The 22,482-nt window shown below is 42.4% G+C and overlaps 1 long non-coding RNA gene across 4 annotated transcripts in view; it reads right to left on the bottom strand.

Moving 5' to 3' along the window:
- Nucleotides 1-11,234: 11,234 nt before the first annotated feature.
- The window catches only part of LOC126083334 (uncharacterized), a 42,939-nt gene continuing 31,691 nt past the window's right edge, over nt 11,235-22,482 (bottom strand). For 2 of the 4 annotated variants that reach the window (XR_007518779.1, XR_007518780.1), the window contains exons 4-5: nt 19,210-19,300; nt 11,235-13,273 (exon numbers count right to left, since the gene is read on the bottom strand). This is a non-coding gene — a long non-coding RNA (uncharacterized LOC126083334). The remainder of the gene's footprint in view (nt 13,274-19,209; nt 19,301-22,482) is intronic. The other 2 variants (XR_007518781.1, XR_007518782.1) reach the window with 2 other exon arrangements.

Here is a 22,482-nt window from a genome sequence, read left to right as displayed (position 1 = left end):
TTCTGTTCTAAGTTGTCAGTTATTTCCTTAATAGCAGTATTATAAATGGCTAGCTTTTAAAAATTTGTAGCAATTTGGTGTTGTTTGCTTAAGTAAAATTTAGGTTGTTTCCAGTAGTGCCTCCAGTACAATTTGTTTCAAAGATGTTCTGTTAGCCATTCTTTAATCATAACGTTTAGTTTCTAAATCTCCTCAGAGATGAGCAGTGGCAACATTTTTCTTCTTGAATGCTGCACCTAGAGGTAATATGCAAGTGTGAGCAGCACCTAATTGTATTTGCAAGGATCCAGAGAAAATGCAAAAAAAAAAAAAAAAAAAAAAAATTAAAATAATTCCTTACCTGTGTAAAATTATTTAGAGATTATAAATGGCATATATGTGTGTGTATGTATATGTGTATATATATAAAAAGCTCATTTGAGGAAGAGCAGGTTTGGGGTGTGTGAGTGTGTGTGTGTTAAATGTTAAGCTCTGAAAACCTTCAGGTAAATAAAACTCCCTCCTTTCCATAAAAAAAACCCTGCAGTCCAATGAGGGAAGCAGTGACATAAATAATCTCAATTTAAAGCGAGAGATGCTGTGTGGTATACAACCGTAGGAGGTTCTGGAAGCAGAGAGGATGGAAGGGCTAAATCTACAGGGTAGGAGGGAAGAGCTATCAGAGGAGGCTTCCCAGAGGAGGGGACACAAATGTAAGAAGAAGGCAAAAGGGTTCCAAGTAGAAGAGGTGTAAGGAACTAGTGATTCCTGGAGTTGGTAAGCCAGAAGTTCTGTTTGGTGGGATTTGGAGTATGTAAGCAGGATTTCTCTTGGGGATGGAAAGGTTGGCAAGGGCTGAGAGGTATTGACTTTCTCCTGATGTTGGACTAGGACTCAAGAAATTATTTTTCAATCACTAGGATGTAACTGCATCCACTTAGAATGTAAGCTCCACAGGGGAGGGACCTGTGTTTTATTTACTGATGAATTCTAGGATCACCGAATAGTGCCTGGCACATAGTAAGTACTCAGGAAATATTTGTCAAATGAATGAATGGTAGGTGACATTGAAATCTTTGCTTTATCTTCCATATTGTTGGGGATTTCCCTACATCATCTATTTGTTTTGATTATATACATTTCACAGTATGGCTTAAGATAAAACTTGTATACCAAGTTGAAAGCAGACTTTATTCATTTATTCAATTTTCCTTGAATTTATCACTAATAATTCATTAAAAAAAAAAAACAACGTATAATTGGCTTTGGGGTGTCTGAATTGAGAAACACAAAGAAATACATGGACCATTTTGGAAATACGAGTAGATTCTATAGCATTTTAGTTGATGCTGTTTTCATTATCATTAAAAAGTTGTCTATATTTTTCCATTGTTGTTGTTAGGTGCCATTGAGTCGGTTCCAGCTTATAGCGACCCTATGCACAACAGAACGAAACACTGCCCGGTCCTGTGCCATCTTTACAATCGTTGTTATGCTTGAGCCCATTGTTGCAGCCACTGTGTCAATCCACCTTATTGAGGGTCTTCCTCTTTTCTGCTGACACTGCACTGTACCAAGCATGATGTCCTTCTCTAGGGACTGATCCCTCCTGACAACATGTCCAAAGTGCGTAAGACATAGCCTTGCCATCCTTGCTTCTAAGGAGCATTCTGGTTGTACTTCTTCCAAGGCAGATTTGTTTGTTCTTTTGGCAGTCCATGGGATATTCAGTACTCTTTGCCAACACCGTAATTCAAAAGCATCAGTTCTTCTTCGGTCTTCCTTATTCGTTGTCCAGCTTTCACATGCGTATGATGTGATTGAAAATATTATATTCTGGAACCAGTAGTCTGAGTGGATTTAGCAAATATTTTCAAATGTTGTCATTGTTAGGGTAATGAATAGCACTTAACAACCAACCAAAAGTTATCAAATGTTAGAGATGGAAAAGCCATTTGACCTCTGGTCTTCCTTTTCATTGTACAGGTAAGAAACTGGGGTCCAGAGAAGGGAAGACACTTGCTCACAGTCACACTGCAAGTTAGAGGCAGAGCCAGGAATAGCACCCAGATGTTTGACCCTTATATCCAATACCCTATTATTCCATATTGTTTTTGTCCAGAACTTCTTCCCTCACTTCAGGAAATAGATTCTATCCTTCTGGCCATAGGGGTGAGCATGAGTCCCAAGCTAGGTCAATCACTGTATAGTACTTCACTCTGTCTGGCCTTAATCATTGGTTCAGAACTGAGCATGAAACCCAAGGCAGACTCTTATGGATTGAATTATGTCCCCCCAAAACACATGTTGTAAATCCTAGCCTCTATGCCTGTGGTTATAATCCCATTTGGGAATGGATTGTCTTTGTTACGTTAATGAGAAAGGATTAGTGTAGGGTGTGTCTTAAGTCAACCTTTTTTGAGATATAAAAGATTAAATAAGCAAGTGGAAAAAAGCAAAGATGGGGGAAGAGAGATGCCAAGGCACATGAAGATCGCCCAGGAGCAGAAGCTCAAAGAGACAAGGAAGTTTCTTTAGAGCTGACACAGAGAGAAAGCCTTCCGCTAGAGCTGGAGCCCTGAATTCAGACTTCTAGCCTGCTGAACTGTGAGAAAACAAATTTCTGTTTGTTAAAGCCACCCAATTACGGCATTTTCGTTATAGCAGTACTAGATGACTAAGACAGAATTTGATACCAAGAAGTGGGGGTGCTGCTCTAACAAACACCTAAAATGTGGAAGTGGCTTTGGAATTGGGTAATGAGTGGAGGCTGGAAGAGTTTTAAGATGCCTAATAGTAAAACCCTAGATTGCCTTGAAGAAACTGTTGGTAGAATTATGGATGTCAAAGACAATTCTGGTGAGGGCTTAGAAGGAATTGAGGAGAGTTATAGAGAAAGTCTCTGTCATCTTCGAGAATACATATGGAACCAGCAACAGAATGTTGCTAGAAATGTGGACGTTAAATGTACTTCCAGTGAGGCTTTAAAAGAAAATGATGAACGTGTGATTGGACAGTGGAGGAAGGTTCATGCTTTTTATGCAGTGGCAAAGAACTTGCCTAAACTATGTTCAAATGTTTGTTGGAAGGTAGAACTGTAAGTGATAAACTTGGATATCTGGCTGATGAGATTTATAAGCAAGATCTTAAAGGGACCGTGTGGTTTCTCTTGCCACTTACAGTAAAATGAGAGAGGGAAGATATGGACTTAAAAATAAACTGTGCTAAATGTGCAAAATGAACACAGAACTGAAAGATTTGGAAAATTCTGTTATACAAACTAAGGACACATGTCCTAGAATTCTCACTAAGGACATGGGTACACAATCTTTTGTAAAAGAGATAAAGCCTGTGACTGATGGATCTAACCAACTACCACTGCAGAAAACCCATCAGCTTAGACTGAAGCAGACAGAGAAAGATCAAAAGGAAAGAAGGCTGTCTGCCTCTTGGAATTCTGTAGGCAGGAACAGGCCAAAGGAGCTACATCTGTTGTCCTCCAAGACAAGAAAAGGACCATCCTTGGAGCAGCTCAGAGATCAGCAGGACTGTTGGAAGGAGAACAGGAAGCAGACCTGCCCTGGTCTCAACGGGTGAGGCCACAGCCTCTGGAGTCTCAAAGGGTGGGGCCAGGGCCTCTGGGATGTCAAACGGTAGAGCTACAGCTGCCTAGGTTTCAAAGAGTCAGATCTTCACCAACTCAGTTCAACAGTGTGGGTTTGCTGTTCAGTTTGGCCAGGAGGATGGGGCCACTGCCTAAAGCTGAGGAGATGGGGCTGCCATGTCCCAGGGACAGAAGAATGGGGATTTCTGGGGCCAAAGGAGTTGGTCACCACTCTGATGTACTAAGAGAATGGGGCTGCCTAAAGCCAAGGGAGCAGAGTTGCCTTCCCAGTGGCCTGCAAGGCAGAGCTGAAGCCCAGGGCTGAAGGGCCTCCACTTAGAATCCAGGGAGAGTGGCCAACACCCAGAATCTGGAGGGCAGGGCCATTGCCCAGATGGTCTCAGAGAACAGAGGATTATTTTCAAGCCTTAAGAGCTAATGTAAATAGTTTTGCTGGGCTTTGGACTTGCTTGGTGCCTGTTATCCCTCTTTACCCTCCAATTTCTCCCATTTGTAATGAAAATGTCTACCTTGTTCCTGTTCTGCCATTGTATTTTGGAAGCAGATAACCTGTATTCTAGATTTCATAGGTTCCCAGATGAAAAGGAATTTTGTCCCAGGATGGAATATTCCTAATGTCTCACCCATATTTGATTTAGATGATTCAGAAGATGAGATTTTGGTCTTGGAGTTGATTTAAGACTTTTGGAATGATGTGATGGGGTGAATGTGCTTTGCATGTGGTAAGCACATGAATCTTGGGGGGCCAAAGGGTGAAATGTTATGGATTGAATTGTGTCCCTCAAAAATAGATGTTGCAAATCCTAATCTCTATGCCTATGGATGGCAAGACTTCGTCTCACATACTTTCGACATGTTATCAGGAGGGACCAGTCCCTGGAGAAGGACATCATGCTTGATAATGTAGAGGGTCAGTGAAAAAGAGAAACAGCCTTGACTAGGTGGATTGACACAGTGGCTGCAACAATGAGCTCAAACATATCAACCATTGTGAGGAGAGCTCACTGGTAACTATTTCCTTCTGTTGCCCATAGGGTCACTATGGGTTGGAACAAACTTGGCAGCACTAAACAATAACAACGTGCCTGTGGTTATGATCCCATTTGGGAATGGGTTGTCTTTGTTATGTTACTGAGACAGGATTAGTGTAGGGGGTGTCTTAAATTAATCTCTTTAGAGATATAAAAGAGATTAAACGAGCAAGTGAAAGAAGCAGAGATGGGAGAAGAGAAATGCCAAGCCATATGAAGAGAAGAAAGAGAGGGAGAGGTGCAGAAGCCCAAAGAGACAAGTACCTTCCTCCAGAGCCGACAGAGCCCTTCCCTTAGAGCCAGCACCCTTAATTCGGACTTCTAGCTTCTTAAACTGTGAGAAAATAAATTTGTTAAAGCCACCCACTTGTGGTATTTCTGTTACAGCAGCACTAGATAACTAAGACATGGACCAATCAGAGGTTCTTCCCTGAATTTGTGATAGTGAAACTGGGAAAGAAAAGGACATTTCCTGTCTATTTGAAGAGCTGTGAGGATATGAACTCAGAGCTTGGGTGGCTAGTACTGTGTCACATGGGAAAGAAAGAAAAACAGAGACAGGGGAGAAATAATCCAGGTGGAACAGATGGGGATTGAATTCACTCATTCTACTCACCAAGGCATATCCTTCCTGAGGGATTTTTTTTCCCAGCTCTTTTGTTAAGCAATGATAATATCTTTCCAATAACCACCCCTCTCTCTCTTTTTTTTTTTTTTTAAATCAAACAAGTTGGAATTTAGTTCCTGTCACTTGCAGACAAAGATTCCAGCCTAGGATTTCTCAACAGCAGCACTATCGACATTTTGGACTGGATTATTCTGTGTGTGTGTGTGTGTTGGGGGTTGCCCTGTGCATTGTAGGATGTTTTGCAGCGTCCCCAGCGTCTACACATTAGATGACAGTAATGGATGTCACCATCTCAGTGGTGACAACCAAAAATGTTTCCAGATGTTGCCAAATGTCCCCTGCAGGCATAGTAGGCAAAATAGCCCCTGGCTCAGAACCAGTGGTTTAGTTTAACACCCATCATGACTCTTAGTTTCAAAAAGAAGATGAGGAAATTGAAGCTCAGCAAGATTATGGTACTTTTTTCAAGGTGGCAAAGACAGGACAACCAAATCAAGCAACGAGGATCCAGGAAGTGATACTACACAGAGATGTTGGTACATGCAGATGTTGGCTGTCTTCTAGCTATTGGAACAATAACAAACTCCGCAAAATGATTTGGGGTTTTACCCATAGGCTAACTCTCTACCTAAGAATTCTCACGCATCTCACAAGATGGTGAGACAAAGCAATGCCAGTTAGTTTCATTTCTGTTGGTTTAGCTCTTTCTGGTGAATGACTTGGAGGTTTGGGTTCACTGAATTTTGACTGAGTGTGTCTAGCAGGCTCACTGCATGCCCTTCTGAAGCAGATATCCAAGAAGCCAAACCTTGTTACAGTAAAAAAAAAAAAAAAAATTTGTTTTGTAATGATGTCTACTTGAGATCATTACAATACTGTGAAGAAGCTTCATTTTTGTTGTTTTTTAAGACAACGCTTCTCAGAGAAGGCATTGTGACAGAAAGAGTACTGGCATAGGAATCAAGAGGCCTGGATGTGAGCCTGACTCTGCCACAAATGCTGGGTGGCATCGTGCAAGTTGCTGGCCCTCTCAGGACCTCAGTTTCCTTCTCCGTATAATGAGGGGCTCCATCAGCCAAATACTGAGGGGCTTTCCAGCACTGAACTTCAATGACTGTTATATAGGCAGACACTATAGTATACCTATTTTGGTTTCCCTGACCTAGGACCCAGTACCTGGTGCAGTGCAAGAAAAAAAATAGGTACAAAAAAGGTGCTTATTAAATGCAAAGATATATTACTTAGGAGGTAAATGACAATAACATTGCAGCCTTCACAGATGTGTAGAATGTAAGGGGTCTTGGAGGTGAAACGGATCAGAAAAATCATTTAGTGTAACCTCCCAGTCAAAGCTGGAGCCCTCTACCTTATTTCTGACAGCTGAACAAATTGTTTCTGTTTAAATACTTCTGATGACAGGGAACTCACTATCTGTAGGGGCAGCCAGTTCCACTGTTGGAAAACTCCAGGTATTGGAAAGTACTTCCTTATTTGGAGTCCAAATTAGCCTCCTTGTAGCTGTCATGTGATTCTAGTTTTATTTTTAAATTAATTTTCAATTTAATCCAAGAAATACATGTACATATATTGAAAAGTTAAATAATACTAAAGGTCTTACTTATAATGAAAATTAACTCTCTTATTCATTCTTACTCCTCATGGCAGCTCCCCCAGATAATTACTTCCTACTCTTTCAGCTATTTCTTCTGATACTTTTATCTGCATTTCTAAACAACATACTTTTGTTTCTTGATTTATCAATTTTAGGCATTATATGTTGATTTCCTATTATTACAGAAGAGGATTTAGCCCTTTTAATTAATCTTCTTTAACTTTCCCTCCATTCTCTCACTATACTAATTTTTGGTGTAATCAATATTCAATGTGTACATTAATATGACTATAAATATTGTTCAATGCTAAGTATTATACTATGTTTCTCTTTTACTTCTTTTTGTTTTTCCTGGAGTTAGTAGTCACTTTGATTTTTTTAATTTGATTTTTTTTCTCTGTACTTTTTTTCCCTTATTATTCCCAAATGTTTCAACTTACCTGTTAGTTTCAATGTACCTGTTAGTCACAACTAACCTGTAAAACACCTATCAACACATCAGTTTAAAAAAGTTTTTATTTTTACCAAAGCTGTACATACACGTAGTTTAAAGAGTCAAATAGCACTATGAGATTTGGTACCAAAAAAGAGCAGCCCTCTTGTTTTCCTTCTCCCATTTCTCCTTCCTGCAAGACAACCTTTTTTTTTTTTTAACTCTTTGGCTAAATTCTTTTGTATTTTCACTCCATATCTCTAAATAACATGTTTAAATTGCTACTATCTAATTTTTCAAGTTTAAGATTTACCATTGTGGAAGATGAAAGTTTCGTTTTCTTTAAGAAGTCTCTCCTGGAGTCTTCTGACTTTCTCCAATCTAGATCTTTTGGCCTCTGTGACCCATGCACAGCCATCACCCTAGGATGACCCTTTACCAACATTCCAGGGATTCCCTTCGTCTTTCTCCTGTGTTGCATGCCCTGCTTCCTATATTCATGCCTTCCTCTTTCTTAGTTTTCTCCTTTGTTTTGATGGAGCACTTATTTTAGTAATTTCCTGAGAAAGATTGTGGGAAATGAGACTGGGGTTTAGTGAAGCAAATGAGGCACTTGCCTTGAGCATAAAATTTAAGGGGACACCAAACACTCAGTAATCAAGATAAAAACATTTTAATGTAATATTAAGAAAATTAATTTAAAAATATCCATGATGAATAAAGCATCAGAATTTAAAATAAAGACAGGCTTAGTGTAACTGATTTTCTTTTGCCTCAGCCTGTGATGTGACTTGACTCAGCTCTGATAGGAAGTACATATTTTGTCACTTGCATAAAAATGTTTTTATTCTATTCTCATACTTGATTGGTAGTTTGCTTGGACAATGAATTCTAGACTAGAAAAATAGTCTTCTTTAGAAATTTGAAGACATTGTTCCATTGTCTCCTGATTTCTAGTGTTACTTTTGAGAAAAAAGTCTTCGGTAATTTTGGTTGCTGATGATTTGTATGTGGCCTGTTTTTGTGCTTTGGAAGCTTATAGGATCTTTTCTCTATCACGAGTGTTCTAAAATTTTGCAGCGATTGCCTGGTGTGGATCTTTTTTTAATTCATAGAGCTTATTTTCAAGAATTCTTTCATTGTGGACACTTATGTCCTCCAGTTATGGAGAAATATATTGTTTTTAAAAATAATTTTCCATTCTCTCTTTTCTCTCTCCCTGGAATTAACAATTAGTCAACTCTCCTGAATCAATATTCTAATTTTGTTACATGTTCTCCACTATTTTCCATCTCTTTGGCATTTTGTTTTACTTTCTAAGAGATTTCATTGTTGATAAGATCAGTGCAGGCTTTTTTTTTAATTGATCTTTTTAAAAAATATGTTTATTTCATTTTCGGTGAAAATATACACAGCAGAATATGCATCCATTTGACAATTTCTGTATGTATAGTTCAGTGACATTGGTCACATTCTTCATGTTTTGTCACCATTCTTGCTATCTTTACTCATATTATTTCACCACCATTGACTTAGACTCATGTCCCCTAAACTACTTATCTGTGCTTTAGAGTTCCTGTTGTCAATTTGATCTCATGTAGATAATTCTCTAAAAGAGCACAATGCTCAAGGCAAACATTCTTTACTAATTCAACTAAGCTATAGTTTAAAGGTGACTTCAGGATATAGTTTTCATTCAAGGTTTGAAGACTTTTTTCCAGGGAAACAGATGCAGGGGTTCCTCCAGTCAACAAGCCCAGTAAGTTTGGATTCTATAAGAAAACTGAAATTCTACTCCACATTTTCCCCCATTTGATCAGGATTCATCTATCAAGTACTTGATCAATAGGAACCTAAAATAGCAATTTGGACAGACATATGTGCACCCATTTTCACTGCAGCTATTCACAATAGCAAATAGGTAGAAATAACCTAAGTGCCCATCAACAGATGAATGGATAAACAAAATATGGTACATACATGCAATGGAATACTACTCAGCCATAAAGAGAAATAAAGTCCTGATGGATGAACCTCGAAGGCATTACGCTGAGTGAAATAAGTCAATCACAAAAGGACAAGGACCTAACTTACAGCAGATGACAAGAACAGGTAAATATATAGAGACCAATGGTTATTGGTTCCTGGGTGGGGGGAAAGTGGAAGACAGGGAGTCATTCTTTGGGAAGTAGTGAGTTTATGCCTATGGTGATGGAAAGATCAATGTACTTTTAAAGACCTACTTTCTTTTGCTGTTTTGAAAATCAAGACATTTCACACCACTCTGCTTTTTTCTACCTCTCCTTTTCTCTGTGAGTAATCAGATTACAGGGAGTACTTTTGAGATTATAGTTTACAACTTCCTTTCACACCTTGGGATGGAATTTATCTAGATTTTGAGGCAAACTTATTTTATTAAAACACAAAATGCCTATAATAATAACAGATACTATATATTGATACTATATGCCAACCCCTGTTCTAAATGTTTCACGTGTTTTAGTATATTTAATCCTCACAACAAATCTATGAGTTAAAAAAAAAAACTATTATTATCCCCATTTTACAGATGAGGAAACTAGTCCATTCTCTAACCACTGCACTATGTTGCCTCTTGGAAATTGCACATTTCCTAAAACATTTGCTTCTTTTTTTCAGGACAAAAAATATTTTTGTTTACTTGCAGTTTTCAGGAAAGCCTGTGAAACTCAGAGAAGACACTGAAAGAATATTGAATCTTCTCTTCCCTAGAGACCCTTCCAAGGGAGTATAAAATGATTTATGAAAAGAGGGGAGCCTGCCCTGGCTGGGTTAGGCATGATGTTGTACATAGAAACGCTCTGAAGTGGAAAATAGGTTAAAAAAAAAAAAAACATAAAAAAAACTGAGGGTCAACTTAGGAGAAACAATTTCAGACTGATGGGAGCTCTAGAAAGGTAGAAGAGAGGAGAATTAGAAGTCTCTCTCCCTCCCACTGTGATGGCATTACACGCTACAAAACGTCTGCCAGAAATACTTCCTACTCCAAGAATGGCTTTACTTTTAGGCAGCACTGACTTCTGCCTGTTGCTGTGCTCTCCCAAGTGCTCGGCCCTTCAGTGTGGGTACAGACAGCTTCCCTGCTCCTGTGCTCTGAGCCTGCAGCTTTCAGGTAAATGGTGGAGGGAGGGAACCATACACTCTCCTCTGACTGGAAGAAGGCTCTTCTGGTTGGGGTCCCCATGGTTGCAGCAGTTCTGAGATGCTACAGCTTAGCCACTTCCCTGCCAATAAAAACAGTTTAGCAGGTACGATCTTGGCCCATTAAGCCAATGGTTCATAGACTTTTAGACTAGCCAATATTTCAAGTCAAACTGGGGGGACTCTACACAGCATTGGTGATTTTTCATTTACCAGGTCAGGGCAAAGAAACTAGCAAAAAAAAAACTATGGTTTACTGTCATTTTATTAAAAAAAAAAAAAAAATCTTAACAACCAAAAAGAAAATAAGTAGGAAATACATAACTCAGAATAAAGACCAGCCTGTTCTTCACAATAACAACCATCTGATTGCTACCCCACATTTCCACCATGGACTGAGACCTGGAAGACATTGCTCTCAGCATTTTTTTCCCCAGAAGACAGTGATAAGCACTTAAATTTGTGCCATGATACGTATTTCAGAAAGCACCTTTACCTAACCATGAACAATAGGCATGGACAGGGGTTATTATCTGTTGGTAACAGGTTAGGAAACCAGAGCCCAAAGAGGGAAAATGACCTGCCTAAGGTCATACAGGAAACCCTGGTGGCATAGTGGTTAAGACCTACGGCTGCTAACCAAAGGGTCGGCAGTTCGAATCCACCAGGCGCTCCTTGGAAACTATGGGGCAGTTCTACTCTGTGCTGTAGGGTCACTATGAATCGGAATCGACTCGACGGCACTGGGTTTGGTTTTTTGGTTAAGGTCATACAGCAGGTGTCTGGAAGAGCAGAGCCTTTAACATGAATCCATCGTTTTCCTAACTATACCTGTGTCTGGAAACACTCTTTTGAATCCAAATTGGTCAGTGCCAGGATGTGCTCCGAAGATAAAGGGCTTCAGGGATGTGACTAATTTTTTTTTTTTATTAACTTTTATTGAGCTTCAAGTGAACGTTTACAAATCAAGTCAGTTTGTCACATATAAGTTTACATACATCTTACTCCGTACTCCCACTTGCTCTCCCCCTAATGAGTCAGCCCTTCCAGTCTCTCCTTTTGTGACAATTTTGCCAGCTTCCCACTCTCTCTATCCTCCCATCCCCCCTCCAGACAGGAGATGCCAACACAATGTCAAGTGTCCACCTGATATAATTAGCTCACTCTTCATCAGCATCTCTCTCCCACCCACTGTCCAGTCCCTTTCATGTCTGATGAGTTGTCTTCGGGGATGGTTCCTGTCCTGTGCCAACAGAAGGTCTGGGGACCATGGCCGCCGGGATTCCTCCAGTCTCAGTCAGACCATTAAGTATGGTCTTTTTATGAGAATTTGAGGTCTGCATCCCACTGATCTCCTGCTCCCTCAGGGGTTCTCTGTTGTGCTCCCTGTCAGGGCAGTCATCGATTGTGGCCGGGCACCAACTAGTTCTGGTCTCAGGATGATGTAGGTCTCTGGTTCATGTGGCCCTTTCTGTCTCTTGGGCTCTTAGTTGTCGTGTGACCTTGGTGTCCTTCATTCTCCTTTGCTCCAGGTGGAGGGATGTGACTAATTTTAATCAGGTTGGAATCAATTTCTTCTGTGTAAAGCAGGGCTCAGCAACTGGCAGATTCAGTGAAGTTGGCAGGCATCCGAAGCCTCAATGTGAAAGGCGAGAATGCCTCCACACCCTGTAATCCCAGCTATAGGGTCTCTCTTTTTCAAGATTCGTAAAGAGTGTTACACACAACCCTCCAGGGGCTTAAACTTGACACAGAGACAGGTAAGCAGGGGCTGGTAGGTAATCTCCTCACGAGTCCTGTTGCCACCTCGCTGGCTGGGAGAGAATTCTATGCTTTAATCCCCACCAGGCAGATCCCTTCTTGCTCATGCTGGGAACCAGCAAGAAAGGAGTGAGAAATGGCTGCAGGCCTGAAACCAAATCATTGTCAGTTTTTTTTTTTTTTTTTTCAGAATGGAGTTCTAAAATATATGAAGGGTTCTGTGTTCAGAAAGGACCAGAAAAATTCCTGCACAATTCGGGCTGTCATGAGGGCTTCTTGTGTCATATGACTAAGGGGTTGTTGGAGACCGTAAATTCTCTGGAGATAGGAGGGTGTTTGTGTCTCCAGCAGTTTTTACCTGAGGCAATGCAGGGAGGATTTCTCTCTCTACACCCTTAGGGAGGAGCCTTGGTGGTGCAGTGGTTAAGCGCTCAGCTGCTAACCAAAAGTTTGGCAGTTTGAACCCACCAGCTGCTCCACGGGAGAAAGATGTGGCAGTTTGCTTCCATAAAGATTACAGCCTTGGAAACCCTATGGGGCAGTTCTACTCTGTCTTCTAGGGTAACTAACTGTGAGTGGGAATTGACTCAACAGCAACGGGTTTGGGTTTTTTGTTTGTTCGTTTTTATACCTTTCAGACAGCACCCCCAGGTAAGAGAGGAATGCTATTCTCGCCTCACAGCCCCCAAATCTTCCTGACCCTCATCCTCAGCCCTAATCTCCAAATTCTCTCTAAGGTCAAAAGTCTCATAATTTGTAATCCTGTGCAAATCTTTGGAAGGGCACCAGGGACGACTCAGCAGCAGTTCTGGAAATGGACAGACTGGCTGCAGTGGGGACTCACACCCAGGACATCCTGGAGCAGGTGTGTGGCTGGGGGTGGGGCAAGCAGCCAGGTCTAGAAAGGGAAACAGGAAATTGACTGAGGCTCCCACCTTCATTCCTTGCTTCTGGGGTCCGTCGTCTCAGTTGGCACAAGTTGGTGGAGACCACAGAGCTCTGGAGTTAGAAGTCTTGGTGACATCTCATTTGAGAGAGAAAAATACGAGACTTAGATCAGGTGGAGGACATTACCCTCAGCCTTACCCAGGGCCATCCAGCCAGTTAGTGCCAGAGTTGCTAATAGCAGCAACAGTAATTGAGTGCTTACTGAATACCAACCGTGGAGCAAAAGTCTTTGCATCCATTAACTCATTTAATCATTCTAATAACTCTAAGAGGGGGTTACTGTTATTTCTCCCATTTCAGAGATAAGCATCTGAGGCTCAGAAAGGTGAACTCATTTGCCAAAGTCTTGGGACTGGCTAGAAAGAAGAAGTGGGACTTGAACCCAGACCTGTCTGCTGCCAAAGCCTGTGCTCATGGACTCAGATGAGACATTAGGCAGGAAAATACTTCAGATAGAAATCCCAGTGTTACATTTCCCTCTGTCCCAGTGTTCACGTGTCACTCAGCAGTAATTTAATGAATAATTGGAAGGCGGTGGTAGACTGGGGAAGCAGGAGGCCTTGGGTCTCAGTGTCCTGCCTGACTTGCCATATGACTGAACAAGCGTCTTCCTTCCCTCTTTGCCCCTCAGTGTCCTGTCTAGGGGCAGTGTGCTAAAGCACATTTTACACTGCAAAGCAGGCGTGGCCATGACGTGAAGAGATGTGCCATGGATGTGTTTCCGTCCAGTCTTCAGTGGCAAAAGGCAGAAAGGCCACCAGAGTGGATTCCGGGAGGTGGTTCCGGTCCTCGCCCCCCACGAGGCTGAGTCGCTTTTAGCCCACCAGCCGGGCCAACAGAAAACCTCAGCTTTTGTTTGACTTGGCTTCTTGCGCCTTGTTTAGTCTGCAAAGCAGGGAGCTTATCCTGCTGCCTTTGTCACAGGCCATTAGTACACACATAATCCCCAGGGGCTTATAGCTGGCTGCTTTCTCGAGGAATTCAGGGAGGGCCACAGAGGGAGCCCAGCTTTCAGGAGCCAGCCCCCTCCCCCAGCAGAGCAGCCATGGCACCATGTGCTCCTGATCTGCAATTCTGGCTGTGTGACCTTGGGCCAGAATCTCCCAGTCTCTGGGCCTTGGTTTGCCCATCTGTGCACGGAAGCACTGGTTCAGATGCCCTTGAAGGGACTTCAACTCCATGAGGATCAGGAACAAATTCCTGTGTGGCTCTCCCCCTTGAGGCCTCCCTCTCCCTTCTACCACCCTCTACCCCAATCCTGAAGCAATTTGTAGCATCTGCGCTGTTTTCACTGATCCCATCCCTGCCTGGAGCCTGTTCAACCTCCTGCTTGTAAATTGGGGATAATAATACCCAATAACTGACCCTGCTGCCAGGGGAATTAACTAATTAGTGGTTATTAAGGGTGGAGGAACACAATGTACTCTGTTCCCATTTAAGAAATTTTGCTTCTCTGATTTTCTGCTAGCTTTTTATTTTTACTGTCTGCACAATCTCCAAGTGTTAGAGTCTGAAAACCAGCAGTCCTAGGAGGGGAAAGGACTAGCCATAGGCTACACAGCCGTTTTGTAGCAGAGAGGGGACTAGAACTCAGGGCTCTGGATGGTGGCCCAATGCCCCTCCATTACACACAGTGGGAGCAGTCCCTGTGTGTGGAGGTGACCCCTATGCCGGAAGATGTGCTGAAAGACTCCCGCACCCAGGGCTTGGCTCACGGGTCTTCACAGCTTGTTGTCAGGAAAGAAACTTAGGCTCTGGACAGAACTGGTTTACTGAGTGACTGTGGGCATGTAAGCCCTACTGAACTGCCAGTTTCTTCACCTGTAAACTGAGGATAGGGAACCTCCTCCAGGGTCGCGTCAGGATTGCCCCACAGCAGGTGCTCCAGAACCTGTAGGTATTCTGTTGTTTGACTGACTGCCACTGCCATGATGCTCCGAACTCACCACAAGAGCTGCTCAGCTGCTCCAGAAGCAGACGGACCTTCACCGAGCACCCCTGCAGGCTACACCTGACCAGGGCTTGCGCATACAGCGTCTCACCTCACCCTCACCAAGTGAGGAGCTATTACCCCGTTTGACAAAGTTGAGCATGGAGGCTCAGAGAGGAAAATAACTTGCCCAAAGCCATGTTTTCCTCAAGAGTGAGGTGTCTTCATTTTTAGTTTCTTCTTCCTTTCTATCTCCCCACTTCTCTCTCCTTGTTTCCTCCATTCCCTTCTCTCTTTTCTGTAGAAAGCTGTACGTAATGCCTGGCGGCCCACAGGGGCAGCCCCTGCCCCTCACAGCTCCTCACTCTCTCCCCCCTCCCCACTACTTAGTACATCTGAACTCATCTCAGATATCAAGAGTGTTCGGGGAGCAACGTGGGGGTGCAGGAAGCCATTGTGCCTCAGTTTGGTCTCTCCATGATACTACCGATGTATCAGTATTAGCTCTTGTTGCTGCGCACTTTCTAAGCACCATGCACAGAGCTAAAATATTCATTGTCTCCTCACCTTAACTCTCTGAGCTCCATACTCTGTACTAACTCTATTTTACATATGAAGAAATGGAGGCTCAGAGAGGCGAAGGGACTTGTTCAAGGTCACACAGCTGGTAAATGACTGCAGTTTACCTTAGACTTAACTCAAGGACTGTGCTCATAATCAGATTCTATATGCTTCTAAACTCCTCCACTCTCCCTGGAGCCTTGTGTCCTGGGACTGACCCAGGCTCAAACCAAAATTGTCTCTGGTTGTATCTATTCTCCAGATACCTGCAACTATCTTCTTACCTGGTGTAACAGGCATGTATATATGCAGCTTATTTGTCTCTGAAATGGGAATAATAACGACCACCTTGCAGGGTTATTGGAGATCAAATATAAGCAGAGCACTTAATAAGGCACATGGTGAACACATGGCAGTGGTGATTATTATTGAAATGATTTTGGCCTCTTGAGGGGTCCATGGAATAAAGAGGCTCCTGCGCTAATGGGACAGTATCATGTCTCTGATGGCTTGTTGAGGCCACAGCTAGGACAAAAGCAAATTTGGGGGCATGGTCACCGCTTCTGTCTGTGGGAGCCCCAGGGGGCAAAGCCAGTGGGGAAGATCCACAGGAGGGAGGCTGGATTTTAAATAACCAAGGGCAAAAAGGGTTGCTTTAAGTGGAGGTGTGAGCTGAGGCTGGAATCTAGCTGGCTTTGATGTAATGGAAGGCATTTTTGTGGCTGTATCACATGGTTTCTTAGGTTCCAGGGTGGGGGAGTATAAGAAGACTGATTTTGATTCATCATAAGCAAGAATTTTATAGTAGAGCTATACAAAGATGGATTGCACTGCTTCAGGAAGTGGTAGTGAAGTTCACATCATGGGGAGTATTTAAACAAAAGCTGGATAAACCCTTGAAAGGGTTGTCGTTGAAGGGATTAGTGCACTAAATAGCAGGTAGAATTACGATAGATGACCCTGTAGTGGGAGGCAATATGGCACTGGGGAAAAAGAAGGGCCTGGAGTCTAAACTTAGGTCTGATTTAGCCTCCAAAATTTGCAGCTGGGTAACATTGGGAAAGTGTCTTCATTTTTCTGAGACTTGGTTTCCTCACATGTAAAATGAAAATTATAACGCATGCCTTTTAGGACTTGAGTGTAGAGTCTGAGATACGAAGACTATAAAAAGGCTTGTGAACACTGCAGACCCTTGCACATGAAGGGCTTCAGAATTATTCTCCTGATCCTACGGAGGGATGGAGAAAGGAGAGGGGTGGAGAAGATAGGTGGAAAGAAAGAAGAGAGATGAAAAAGGAAGATGTGCTTGGTTTTGTGCAAGGTGCTAGACTGGAGAGCACGGAGTTTGTAGAATGGTCTGTTCTCCCTTAGAGCTGCAGCAATGGTTTAAGTTTCACGAATGGCACTGTCCACTAGAATTTTCTGCAATGAAGAAAATGTTCTATATTTACAATGTCCAATTGGTAACCACTAGCCACATGTGACTATTGAGCCCTTGGAACATAGTTAATATGACTAAGGAACTGGAGTTTTGATTTAATTTAAATAAGTTAAATTTAAGTAGCCCCATATGCGAGTGGCTACTGGATTGGACAGTTTAGCTCCACAGAAAGCAGCAGGAAACTGCCACTCCGCCCCCTCCTTTCAGCCTTCTCTGTCCTCACTTCTTAAGCACGTGATGTGGCTTTACACTGTGCTGGGCACTGTGCGGGTCATAGTATGAATGAGACATAGCCTCTGGCCCTGAAGAGCTCAGAGCTCATCCTGGGAGACAGACAGACTGCATGGGGATAGAAGTGACAACCCAAGGCGAGGCATACAGCCCTATAGCTGTGTGGGAGTAAAAGGAGTGAGCTGCTCACTCAGCTGGGGCTCCAGTTGCTGCACTGTGGAGGAAGAAGAAGTGGAGAATTCCTCACAGGAAAAGCATTCCTAAGGGAGAAGCAGCTTAGGCAAAGGCCTGAAGGCAAGAGAGAGCACACAATGTTTTCAGAGTGAAGGTTGGGGTGAGGATGGAGGAGAGACAGCAGCAGGATCAAATCCCAGGTTCCCTGTTCCAGTCAGCCAAGGAATGCCCAGTGAGCTGATGGAGTAGAGACCACCAGGGGCAGCCTGAGGAGAGGGTTCTATCTGCCTAATCTGCCTGGCACCAATCAGGACAAGTGAAGGAGAGGACACTGGGAAACTTCTCCCTCCACTCCTTACTCACAGAGTCTTGTCTCCTTGCCTTGTCCTCATGGAAGGACTGTGGGCCCATTCTCCCTTTGGCAGAATCCCTGAGAGACCTCCATCTCTGAGCACACCCTTCTTGTTCTCAGCCATTGGAAATTTGCTCATAAATCATGCCTCAGTGCTAATGGGCTGGGCTGTCTTCTTGTTTCCTGAGTCCTGGGCTGACAGCCTGACTGCTTCCTAACTGGTGTTCCTGCCTCTAGCCCCACCTCACTGTAGTCCAACTACCACATCCATTGGGGAACCTTCCTCAATGTAACTGGGAGAGCAAACATTGATGCCAGAAAGTTCATGCTGGACAGGGTATATGCCTATCTACACTGGTCACCATCCTCTCTCAGGGAATAGTGGGAGGAAAGTTCCTGCCCGGGAATTTGATGTGGTCTAAATTTAAGGACCACTACTTATCTGTCAGTTTGTCGTAGTGTGGTGGCTTGCATATTGCTGTGATGCTGGAAGCTATGCCACAGGTATTTTAAATACCAGCAGGGTCACCCATGGTGAACAGGTTTCACTGGAGCTTCCAGACTAAGAAAAAGGACGGATGATCTACTTCTAAAAAAAAATTGGCCAGTGAAAACCTTGTGAATAGCAGCGGAACATTGTCTGGTATTGTGCTGGAAGATGAGCCCCTCAGGTTGAAAGGCACTCAAAATACTACTGGGGAAGAGCTTTCTCCTCAAAGTAGAGCTGACCTTAGTGATGTGGGTGGAGTCAAGCTTTCAGGACCTTCATTTGCTGATGTGGGACCACTCAAAATGAGCAGCAACAGCTGCAAGCCTCCATTAATAATCAGAATGTGAAATGTATGAAGTATGAATCTAGGAAAATTGGAAGTCATCAAAAATGAAATGGAATACATAAAGATTGATAATCTAGGCATTAGCGAGCTGAAATGGACTGGTATTGGCCATGCCGAAACAGCCAATCATATGGTCTACTATTCTGGGAATGACAAACTGAAGAGGAATGGTGTTGCATTTGTTGTCAAAAAGAAGATTTCAGCATCTTTCCTGGACTACTACAATGCTGTCAGTGATAGGATAATATCCATACGCCTACAAAGAAGACCAGTTAATATGACTACTATTCAAATTTACATACCAACCACTAAAGCCAAAGATGAAGAAACTGAAGATTTTTACCAAATTCTGCAGTCTGAAACTGATCAAACATGCAAGCAAGATGCATTGATAATTATTGGTGATATGAATGTGAAAGCTGAAAACGAAGATTTGGTGATAGATGCTGGGGATCACAGATAGAATTTTGCAAAACCAATGACTTACTCATTGCAAATACCTTTTTTCAACAACAGAAGCAGCAACTATACACATGGACATCGCTGGATAGAATACACAGTAATCAAGTTGACAACATCTGTGGAAAGAGACAAGAGAGAAACTCAATATCATCAGTCAGTATAAGGCCAGGAATGACTACAGAACAGACCATCAATTGCTCATATGCAAGTTCAAGTTGAAGCTGAAGGAGATTAAAACAAGTCCACAAAAGCCAAAGTACAACTTTGAGTATATCCCATGTGAATTTGGAGAACTTCTCAAGAATAGATTTGACTCTTTGAACACTAATGACCAAAGACCAGGTGAGTTGTGGGGTGACATCAAGGACATCAAACACAAAGAAAACAAAAGGTCATTAAAAAGCCAGGAAAGAAAGAAAAGACCAAAATGGGTCAGAAGAGACTCTGAAACTTGCTCTTGGAAGTAGAATAGCTAAAATGAAAGGAAGAAATGATCACTTTAAACAGCCGAACAGAAGATTTCAAAGGTCACCTTGAGAAGACAAAGTAAAGTGTTATAATGAAATATACAAAGATCTGGAGATAGAAAGCCGAAAGAGAAGAACATGTGTGGCATTTCTCAAGCTGAAAGAACTGAAGAAAAAATTCAAACCTCGAGTTGCAATATTGAAGGATTCTATGTGCAAAATACTGAACAATGCAGGAAGCATCAGAAGAAGATGGAAGGGAGGTGGGGCCAAGATGGTGGAGTAGTCAGACTTTTCCTGTGGTCCCTCTTACAACAAAGACCCTCCCCAAAAAAGCGAATTGATTGTATATGACAATCTAGGAGCCCTGAACATCAAAGGCAAAGCTGAGAATTGAACTGAGTGGCAGGGAGAGGGAGAGATGGTTCAGAAGCAGCAAGGAGTTGCCAGACCTGACCCTGCGAGAACCAGCAACCCACAGGCTGGATCCACTGGCACAAGCATGTTGAGGCAAGCAGTGGTATTCGGGATGTGTTTTTCACATCGGGAAAGACTGAACTGTGGAGGGTCCACTCATGCCTCCAGAATCAGTGAAAAGCGGAACTCAATTGGTGAAAGATATGTACATGCATCTAACCTGCTCAGATCAAAAAACACCCCTTTGGGGAAAACCTTTCTCCCATTTACTTGCCCCCTGCCCACTCTGCAGTGGGTCCTAGCTGGCTTCAGTGATTGCTGTGTCCCCTAGGTCGGAAGTAAGACCTGCCATGTGCCTTGAGCTATTCTGGCCTTGGAGAGGGAACAAATTAACAAACAATAAAAAATAATCTGCCAGCTCCTCTAAGCAAAGAACTCTGGGCAGGCACAGATACTTGCCTAGGCACAGGTATAGGTGGTCCACAGGCTTTGAATGCTTTTCACCCCTGCAGAGACATGTGTGGGCCCATTTCAACAGCTGCGGCAAGTTTGTGACATTTGACACTGCTCTGCCTATTAAGCAGGGTCTTCACCTACCCACATCAGGGGTCTGAGGACTGGTGGCTACACTCACCCCACCTAGCCACCTGCAACAGGGGTCTAAGAATAAGTGATGGCTCCCAGTCCTTACAGCCAACAACAATGGGCGCCCATACTCTGGTTGCAAAACATGACCACTTACGTGCCGTAGGGAACAGGGACACGCTTTCCTCCCAGACACTCGGAAGCAGCTGTCAGCACCTTGCTTTGCTCAGCACGTGACCCTCTACCACAGCCAGATGCCTGTGCCTACACCAATCACCCCAGCCCATCTAGGACTGTAGTCGAGAGCCTGAACCACACATTTGGTGACCCACTACCTGGACACCTGAGCTGAATCCACAAAAGAAAAGTAAACGGACTCCTGGGTTCACATATCTAGTATAACATACCTGGTGATAGGAGGTTAGAGCTTCAAATGCACGAGTAATCAAACTAGCTCATATGAGCAGCCTATTTGGACATATCAAAACAAGAAGTTAAGACACAGTAAACAAACATAAAGTGAATAAATATAATAAATTATGGATGGCTTGGAGACAACAGTCAATATCAGATCACGTAAAGAGACAAACGATGATGGCTTCAGTAAGCTCCCAAAACAAATTATTCAAGAAATCTTCCAGGTGAAGAGAACTTCGTGGAATTACCAGAGGTGGAATATAAAAGATTAATATATGAACTCTTTAAGAGATCAGGAAGGAGATGAGGCAAAACACAGAACAAGCCAAGGACCACACAGACAAAGCAATAGAGGAACTTAAGAAGATTAGAAAACAGCATAATGACAAATTTAACAGGCTGCAAGAATCCATAGAGATAGCAAACAGAAATCCAGAAGATTAACTATAAAACTTCAGAATTAAACAACTCAATAGAAAGTCATAGGAGCAGAATTGAGGCAATGAAAGTCAGAATTAGTGAGACTGAAGATAAAGCACTTGACACCAACATATTTGAGGAAAAATCAGGTAAAAGAATTAAAAAAAAAATGAAGAAACACTAAGAATTATGTGGTACTCTATCAAGAGGAATAACCTATGAGTGATTGGAGTACCAGAACAGGAGGGAATAACAGAAAACACAGAGAGAATTATTGAGAATTTGTTGGCAGAAAACTTCCCAGTATTGTGAGAGACGAGAAGATACTTATCCAAGATGCTCATTGAATCCCATACAAGGTAGATAACAAAAGAAAGTCACCAAGTCATATTATAATCAAACTTGCCAAAACCAAAGATGAAGAGAAAATTTTAAGAGCAACGAGGGATAAAAAAAAAGTTACCTACAAAGGAGAGGCAGTAAGACTAAGCTCGGACTACTCAGCAGAAACCATGCAGGCAAGAAGGCAATGGGATGATATATAAAGTCTTGAAGGAAAAAAAATTGCCAGCCAAGAATTATATATCCAACAAAACTGTCTCTCAAATATGATGGCAAAATTAGGACATTTCCAGATAAACAGAAGCTTAGGGAATTTGAAAAAAACCAAACCCAAATTACAAGAAATACTAAAGGGAGTCTTTGGGTTAGAAAATCAATAACATCAGATAACAAGCCAAGACTAGAATAAAGGACAGAACAACCAGATATCAACCCAGATAGGGAAATCACTAAAACAAGTCAAAGCTAAAACACTGAAAATAGAGAAACCGACAAATCATTATGTAAAAGATGACAACATTAAAATGAAAAAGAGGGACTAAAAAATGTAGTCAAAGGTCTTTCATGTGAGAGAAAGTCAAGGTGATATAAAGAAATAAAAGACTGGTTTACACTTAGAAACATAGGGGTAAATATTAAGATAACAAGAA

The sequence above is a fragment of the Elephas maximus genome, chromosome 9 (genome assembly GCF_024166365.1).
Source record: "Elephas maximus indicus isolate mEleMax1 chromosome 9, mEleMax1 primary haplotype, whole genome shotgun sequence".
Classification (NCBI taxonomy): domain Eukaryota; kingdom Metazoa; phylum Chordata; class Mammalia; order Proboscidea; family Elephantidae; genus Elephas; species Elephas maximus.
This window is presented reverse-complemented; position numbering and strand designations above follow the sequence as displayed.